This window comes from Alosa pseudoharengus, unplaced genomic scaffold (genome assembly GCF_046254945.1).
Source record: "Alosa pseudoharengus isolate Yale_2024_CS ecotype anadromous, Long Island Sound unplaced genomic scaffold, YU_APseudo_1.1 YU_APseudo_1.1_scf_13, whole genome shotgun sequence".
Lineage (NCBI taxonomy): Eukaryota > Metazoa > Chordata > Actinopteri > Clupeiformes > Clupeidae > Alosa > Alosa pseudoharengus.
In genome coordinates, this window is record NW_027468598.1 from 27,729,040 (window position 1) to 27,738,546 (window position 9,507).

The following is a 9,507-nucleotide window of genomic DNA, read 5'->3' on the forward strand; positions in this document are numbered from 1 at the left end:
GGTGTAAATAGCATACAGTACTATAAACACCAGGGTACGAATAGCATCCACTTCTAACTGTACATTGATGCAAACAGCATACTTTATTCAGAGTGTCTATTGCACCTTATTCAGAGTGTCTATTACATAGCTGAGCTATTCACACCCTGTTATGTAACAACAAAAAAACATGTTGCTTGTTTTTTTTTAATATTATTATTACATTGTGTGATCAATATGCCAGAATAAATGCACAGGGGTGTAAATAGCATACACTGATATCTGTACCAAACGGGGTATTAATAGAACACATTGCTGTGTGCACCGGGGTATGAATAGCATACATTGATATTTGTACCAGACGGGGTACTAATAGAACACATTGCTGTGTGCACCGGGGTACGAATAGCATACATTGATATTTGTACCAGATGGGGTACTAATAGGACACATTGCTGTGTGCACCGGGGTACGAATAAAATTCACTTCTTATTGCACCAGGGTACGAATAGCATACATTGCTGTGTGCACCGGGGTACGAATAAAATTCACTTCTTATTGCACCAGGGTACGAATAGCATACACTACTAATTGTACCAGGGGTGCAAATAGCCTTACCCTTTAAGAAATGCAGCCGAAAGACCATGTTGAATTTTGCTATAATTTATTTAAAAACCGGATTACTCTGAAACAGCTAACTATACACGGGAATGCATTACACCTTTGTGTTCAGCAAGGCCGTAGTCATGATGTCAACATTGGGGGGGGGACCAAATCTGTGGTGGGGTCTGAGGGACCCCCAAACAGAAGCCCCCCCGCCCCCCCCCCCGGTGAGTTTTGTGAAAAGAGAAGGGTGGAGAAGAAGCAACTTCACTGGTCCATCCCTGGACCCGTGACTCCATTTGTGTTCAAAATGTATTCTTTAAAAGAAATTACAAACTAGAGTATCTTTTGATAACCTCTATATTACACAGAATGTGGTTCTTTGACTTATTATGAAGGTTTTTTTAAACTAAGGCTTAGACTCATAGGTTTGGAGCCTAATAAGATTTTGTCTTTTAATTTAGATATAATTATGCTGGCGGCTAATCACACAATTTTAACGTAGTTTGAAAGGGACAGGATTCAGGAATAGGCTACTAAGACAGGCCCCTCCTCTGTCTGACTCACCTCATGTTACCCCTGTATGAATTATAGACTGGCTTCTGACAGAAATGACGTTTTGTGCCAACATGTAGAAACACTAGGCCTACTACAGCCTTTAATTGGTGAATGGATGTGCAAATTCCTTTCTTTGGTTATTGTCCGCGATTCACATTAGGCTACGCCAGATTTGATCACGTTTTGCCTGCATGGATGCGCGATTGAGTGCGCATCTAAATAATATGCAAGATGCAACAATCATTTCTAAGAGGCCTATACACGGTAATTTCTGGCATTACTACTAGCATATGAATTCATTAAAGACGTAAAAGAAATGACACAGGCTTGCACAAATTCATCATTTAAAATGAAACGTTTCACTTTCGCTATTATTGTGAGAATAGGCTACAATATGGAAAATGTTCCCTTTCAGTCTGATCGGCTCCAAACATGTATGGGATTTCCTTAGCCTGTGCTACACCTTTCCAAGATGTTTTGTGAAAATTGTTCCGGTAGTTTTTGCGATATTGTTGACAGCCCTACCTCACCGCAGTAGGGTACAGTAGCCTAAATGGAAGCTTTTGATAGCGCACGGCACTAACGAAAAACAGAAAATCACCAGGACAAACCACTCAGGGGTGTAGGCTACTCTGGAACCATAGGTCACTAATTTGTGCGTTATTTACGTTTGATTACATTTCAGATACGTGTTGGTTTCCTGTAGGCCTATAGCGCTTTATTCTTTCTTTATTTTTCTATGTCCGAATATTGGGGGGGACATTTTGGTCATATTTGAATATTGGGGGGGACACGTCCCCCTCAATGTCTATGGTGACTACGGCCCTGGTGTTCAGTAAGGTCTGCTGTTTATTCTGATATATGGTTTGTCATGTGTTTGGTGAAGAGTGTGTAGGCCTACGATATTCCACCAAGACGAATGGATGTGGAGATGGGCGCAGAGAATAATTATTAAATCTCTTGAAGTTATTTTTCTCGCGAACTGTTTATCACAGCAAACAGTGGCTAGCTAGCACCGTTTAAAAGCTGAGAAAAGGCTCTTTCATGTGACACATGTGTGATGACAGTAGCCTACTTCTCGAGGAGTTCAACAGAGAAGAATGGGTGAATTTGGACGCACTTCATGGTTGTAGTGAAGTAAAGCTGAAGCACTGTATGATGCGCAGGAGACTGCGGCTCACTGGTAGTTATTATAGGTAACTTCAAATCAGCGCGATTTACCCTTATAGGCTACTGCACATTACAAGATCTGTACGAGATGACCCGCAGCACTGAAGTGAGAAATTATTTAACTCTTTCTGTAGCGCATGTGAGCGCTTTTTCCCCCATTTCAACCTGAATATTGGTGGGGACATTTCAGTCGTAATTTGACATTGGTGTGGACACGTCCTTCGGTCCCCACGCAAATCTACGACCCAACTTTGTACAGTTTCATGCCTTCTGCCAGCTGAACCGCATTCTTCAGAACGCAGCTGATCAACCCGTCTACTTTCACTTTCAATGAAATCCACTAGTGAACGGACTAGGCTACTTACGGCGTAGTCTATTCTGAAAGAGGTGAAGCACAAAACCCGTAGTCATTGTCAGCAGCCTGTTATATACATAGCAATGGTCTGTGTTATAAAGAAATATAGCCCGCCTCTGACCGACAGACACCCCGAGATAGGCTACGAGCGGAGATAAATCGGAAGAATCAGACCCCTGGTTATAATGTGATCTGAAAACGCAAGCTGGCGCCCAAAACTTACTTCTCATTAAAGAATTGGATCACAGGGACCTGCGTATTTTGGTCTAGAGTCTTATTTTCCACAAACGAGACGCTGGAGGACAGCAGGAACAGCCACAGAAATGTAGACAGCACATGCACACTAACCTGCAGAGACAAGACACACACACACACACACAGAGAGAGAGAGAGAGAGGGAGCAAACCAATGTTAATTTTAATCACAGTTTGAAGATAATTATCCACAATAAATTAAAAAGTACTTGCCATCGTTGAAATCTGCTGCTAAATAACAAAAAAACAATCCGCTGCTTCTTTATTAATACAGTTGTATAGTTGAGCTGCACCTCCTCAGCCGGTCTGTAGTTGTGCTGATGTTGATATGCAGGGGGAAGTGAGAGCCTGGGCGACTTTTACAGACCAGCCCCTTACAGGAAACTCAACCCTCTCAGACCATGCAGCCCCTTAAAAGAAACTCAGGATAGCCAAGAACTTTATGATGTCATAAGCTTAAAAGATTTAAAAATCCAGGTTGTGTTTTTCTCATAAGCAAAATATCCCTTCTGCTCTTGATCCTGTCATGATTTAGTTGCCACTAAAAAGCTGTTTTCATATGTAAACCCATTAGCGAAGACCATCCACTACACCTGTACACAGCTGCACCACTAAACAAGAGCAATCAGGCAACTCTATACATCTGGCCCTGCAATCTTGCAATATTGAAATCAAACTACCCTATGAATCTGAGGTCTTTAGGTCTTTGTGCATTACATGAGATTCACAGAGCATGAGATGGTGTGGCCGCCGGTGACAAACAGTGTTCTTTCATTTGCACTGAGCAGAGAGAACATTGAAAGGGCAGGATCACCACCCATCTCCATGAAACTACCATGGGCCAAGTAGCGTAACTTGCTAAATCCCACTAATTCTGCTGTCAATTTAGCCAAGAACTTTACATGGATAACTATGGATAGGCATATGGTTTGCAATCATTTGCACAATCAGAAATCGAGTTTAGAAGAATGATCAGTGTGAAATATGTGTCAATTTCCAGTCTGTGTGTGTGTGTGTGGGGGGGGGGGGGTGGTATGTGTGTGTCCACTCTTGACACTATGTGGGTCATATGCTGTTCATTCTGTGTTCCTCCCTCTTTCTCTTTATTGCTTCACTTTTCCTGGCACAAGGGGATGTGAAACCTTGTCCAGTGTGATGTGGATAACATTCTGGTGCACTTTTGAGATAACAAATATCCTTCACCTTTAATAATGTCTTTGGTTAGGGTCTCATGATGATGCCCATCTCCAAAATGTGTGACAATAAACAATCCCAACTTTCATTTGCACTATATTGCTTACATATCTATAAATAGCAAAAAGCCTATGCTGATCTTAATCATTGCTACTCATGGGTGGAACCATTTATCATTTAAGTAGGCTATCAGCAAGAGGATACAAATAGACTAAGTAATTTCACAAAGTGGTATACAGGCTCTCTCATCAAAGAGGTGTTTAACAGTGCAAAAAATATCCAAGAATATTTATGACACAGTGGTTATTACAGATTAAGCCCTACCTCTTTATCTGCCTGTTTATCTATCTCGGAATGTGTCCAGTGGGGTATACTACGAATCTTGATTAATGGGTTAGCGCCCACATCTACCGCCCACTGACCAATCAATTGTCTTGAAAAACGAAGTTCTCACATGTAGGATTCTGCCATATATCTTACAGGTGGAGCTCCGCCTCTACACATATTTTGGATATTGTATGCTTTAATAGTGTTGTGCGTGCAAATATGCCACTATGGACGTGCATACAATACAACATCTGATGACAATCAATTTATTTGATGTTATAGGCTAGACACTAAAAATGACCGCAGTGTAGATTACACTATCGCTCATAAATGCGGAAGTAATTGTTTTTTTAATATAGGCGGTCTTGTGCAACTCCACGTTTCACGATTGGCCAATATCATCCCAACACCGAGAATGCGCACAGATCTGAGCTGAAAGCCTAGTTTGACAAATATATCACATAACTGCTATTGTAGTAGCCTATCACTTAACTTATACCCCTGAGTCAAGGCTTTGTGAAGCCTTGATGTCTAGATAGCCTAAATATGTCTAACATGCTTCGTAGTATACCCCACAGGTTTAGTTGCGAGCATAAGATACCATTGTGACATAGCGACGCTAAAACAGATCCACTTTTGTGTCATAGCATATACCCTGGCTTTGAGCGCAACATACCTCGCTAACCCACTAATCGAGATTCGTAGTATACCCCACTAGTGTGTGTGTGTGTTCATTTCAAGGGAGTGTTCATGTTTGTGTATCGCAGTGTCCGATTTTGTCCAGTCTGTAATGCGAACAATTTGAGAAAAGCGCTATATAAATAAACTTTGGTGGAAATGTCAGAGTATACGCTTCTATTGCAGTTCAGAAAAACATGTCTGCTCGGTGGTTATTTTGAAAACTTCACTGAACCCAGCAACCCACCATCCTCATGTATCCCAATTGCATGCTGAATTGAGTAATAAGATACAATGCCAGACATTTGTGTGTGTCCCTGTATTTATTAAGTAAACAATTAGAAAAGACAACTACATTATGAAAATCAGTCACTGGCAATTACTATTTGCAATCAGTCACTGGCAATTACTATTTGTTTATATATCAAGTTACAAATGCTGAAATTAACATTCATAGAAAGACAAAATATAGTATCCATCTTGATATGGTAATTGTCTATTCAATCATTTGATTTACAGTACATTCTTGGGAAAGCACACCATTAGAGACACACTTGTAGCATTTACCATTATTTGCAGTGCAGCGATAAAGATGGATTTCTTGATCCAGCTTAGAAAAAGCTGTTCCAGCTTCTGCAGTGAATTTAGTATCTTTCTGAGCATCTCCTGAGACTAAGGTAAAAACTAGTCCCTCAATCTTGCCTTTGTACTTATGAAATAAAGGTATAATACTTTTAGCGTCTTCAGACAGGCACGTTTTCAGACAGGGTGAGATGTATGTGTAGAACACTCCACAACCCCAGCTTTCATCTTTTTCATCTTTATTAAAGAGATCCGGCGTGTGATCATTAGTCATCAGAACATACTCTGAATGAATGGTTTCCTTCGCTTTCTGTTTTTTACTCATCCCCTTCTCCGGGGATTTAGGAACTTTAGGAACAGCAGCAAGAAATTTCTCATGTACGTAGATTTCTCCAGCTTCCAGTTTGGTCTTCACGGCCGTTATGAGTTCTGCTGTAAATAATTTTTCATCAAAGTCTTTACAGCTGGCTTTGGGGAGGTTGGCAACTACAGCAAACTGGTTCTTATCATTTGGTTGAAACCTTAGAGAAAAAAGAGGTGTATTAAACTAAAAACTGGAAGCCTATTTCTATGAAAGTATTATTGTAGCAAAAGTCTTCAGCACATGTAACTGCAGATTTCGCTTGAGTACACTAAAGTCACAAATGTGTAACAGTAAGTTTGAAGTCGTACATATTTTTGTACACCTTGTAAACACAAAATAGGGGCTACGGTTCACAAATCCTTTGTTACAGGTGCACAAATCCTGCACTATTAAACTTTTAAACACATCGCAAATTAAACTTTTCCTTGTGGTCTCATTTTTGTATATATACTATCATGATATTTGTATATATACTATCATGATATTTGGTGCAAAACACATTCACACACCTGTATATGTAAAAAGAATAACTTGTGTCTTGGAGAGACAAGTACAACTAAACACAAAATCTTCATTACACACAGGATGTGTGAATCCGTAGCCCCTATTTTGTGTTTACAGTACAAGGTATACAAAAATATTTACGACTTATAATTACTGTTACACATTTGTGACTTTAGTGTACGCATGCAAAATCTGCAGTTACATGTGCTAAAGACTTTTGCTACAATAATGCCTTCATACATTTCTTTAACATTTGTGTTTATGGTTCTTTCTGCTTTTGTCCAAAGCAACTTACAATGGCATAAGTAAGCATTACATTCACATTAAAATTAACAGTTTAAAGTAGTCATATAGCCTCAATAAACAAAAAGCAAACATCATTTTTCAGAGGTAGAAGCTGTTTACGTCACACTACCCTTCTTTGATTCACATTAAAGATATGATAAAAAAACAGTCACAATTTTAAACAGAGGATATTAAAATATCATCAATAACATAATCGGCGATTAGTCTAACTTGAACCTGTAAGGACACTAGACCTGTCTGTGTTTTTCCCTAACCAGTATCAGCATTAACGGTTGGACTGTTTTCATTAGACAGCCATGATGACACAAACTTCACAAAACTGTCTGGGAACATATTGTAATAATTCTTAGAGAGAAAGGCAGGGCTTAAAGGAGAAATCCAGCGAGTTTTCACATAGATCTCAGTTTCTCAAGGTCCCCGACTGTCGGTACGAAAAGAAACGAAAACAATCGGTTTTACCTAGCTCAAGTTGCTACAGCGAGCAGTGGTAGACGAAGTACACAAATCCTGTACTTGAGTGAAAGTAGATACACATTGTCAAATGTTACTCCAGTAAAAGTAGAAGTCCTCCTTTTACATTTCCACTTGAGTGAAAGTACAAAAGTACTTTCCTTCAAATGTACTTAAGTATCGAAAGTAAAAGTCCTGAAATGTATTATGACTAACAGTTGCATTTACTATTGTTGAAATGATTCGGCACAGACATAGGCATTCCTTGAGCCTTTCTCCTTCATTCAAGGACAAAATCAACTAAGAATTGTTGTATGTAAAAATAACTAAAAACAAACTAATGTGATATCTTATCTTAGATACTTCAAAGTAACCACTTTTTGCTTTGTTGAATGCTTTAAACTTTCAGACCAAATCAAGACGTTCCCTTTTGTGTCTGATAGTGTCAGATTGTCTATCATTGTATATCTATAATTGTCTATCATCATTTGCTCGATGGCGTCATGAGGCTAGTTATTGTCAAGGGGTCAACAAGGTACAGTAAATAGTGGATATAACAATAACATAGGTTAGGGGATTTATTTGGAAGTAAGGACTATCCTTGCTCAATATAATACTGAAGTTGGAGTACTATCACTCAATCAGCGAAAATGTGCATTAACATTAGTTGTAATACAATTAGGATAACCCTAACATAATTTTATGACTTACTTTCTGAATGTGTTAATGATCTTCTTCAGGTTATTTTGGTCCAAAACTTCTCCTGTGCCATGAGCAAAGATAGCATAGAGCAGGAGCAGTTGACTCAGCAGCCCTGTGCGCACCTGACCAGGTGAAAGAAAATATTAGTAAGCTCAGCGCTCTCACACACACACAAGCACATGTACACAGGGCTGTAGTTGAGGCTAAATACATCCAAACACCGTTTACACACCTCCTGAATTTCGGAAATTGTGTTTATGCACCTCTAAATTGTCTTATGCACCTCTAAATTGCATTTAGCCACCTTGAAATAGCCTACCGTTCTTAAACCATTCTAAATTAAGGTTATGTCATTTTAGAATTGTATATAGTTTCATATTTATCATATTGTTAGTTTCATCAAAGATCCTTGATTACTGCCAAAGAGTATAGAAGTAACAAGAGGTGAAACTCTGTTGCAGTTTTGCCAACAATCGCAAGTTGGCGCTGCTGTCGTGCTTTCACCATTTTGGACTGATCATGCCACTATTGCTGTTGACTTCAATCAGAACATGGCAATATAAACCAGCAAGATTGGTCACTATATTGCGCTCATTATGCGCTATTATGCCAGAACGTTCCCAGAACGGTCCCTAAATGTATAGTTTTGTGCAACTGTCAGGGAACCTTTAGGGAACATTCCCTGATGGTTATACTGTATTAAGGATACATTTTTTACTTCTCACAGCTACTTCCCACAGCTATTCTGATTGCTTCCTAAGAAACTACAGGGTCTTAGCATTCTAAAGAGGTCCAGCATTTGATGGTAGGCCAAAAGAGGTGGGACACAGTGCCCTCTGAAGTAGGCACAGTACAATGTCAGGGGGTAAAAAGCCTAGAAATTCACTTTTCATTGCAAACAGAAATATCAAGCAACATGCCATTACATGCTTCCATTTCCAAAGTAATGAAGGCTGCTTATAACAACTTAATATTATGCACATTATTGTTAATATTATGCTATCAATGTGGCTCAAACAAAAAAAGGCTTTAGTTTGTGGATTAACGTGTTTGAACAAGAGATGGCAAAAGGTCTAGCCTGACGAGCCAGACCCACATTAAAAAGTAGGGTCTGGGCACTCATCATTCACCATTCTCAGTCCGAGGGGCGGGATAATCTGTTGTCTTTCAAATTCCCTCTGCACGCAATAGGACAGCGCTATGAGTCCCATGTGTTTCCCACCAGCGGAGCTAGTTGGCTAGTTCAAACTTTTGCCAACTTTAATAAAAGCTTAACTCGTGTCACACCGTTCGCCAACAGCAACATCCATCTCATTTGTTTTCAAGTAGCAGGGAATTCAAGCCAAACCATTGCAACTCTGCCATCAATAATTATGTTAAGCCCGCCTAACGACTCTATACACGATTTGATTGGCCTGATAGAAGTTAAATTTTTCGAGCTCACAAGCCAACGGAGAGTTGCTAGACCTGCCCTGGCAGCA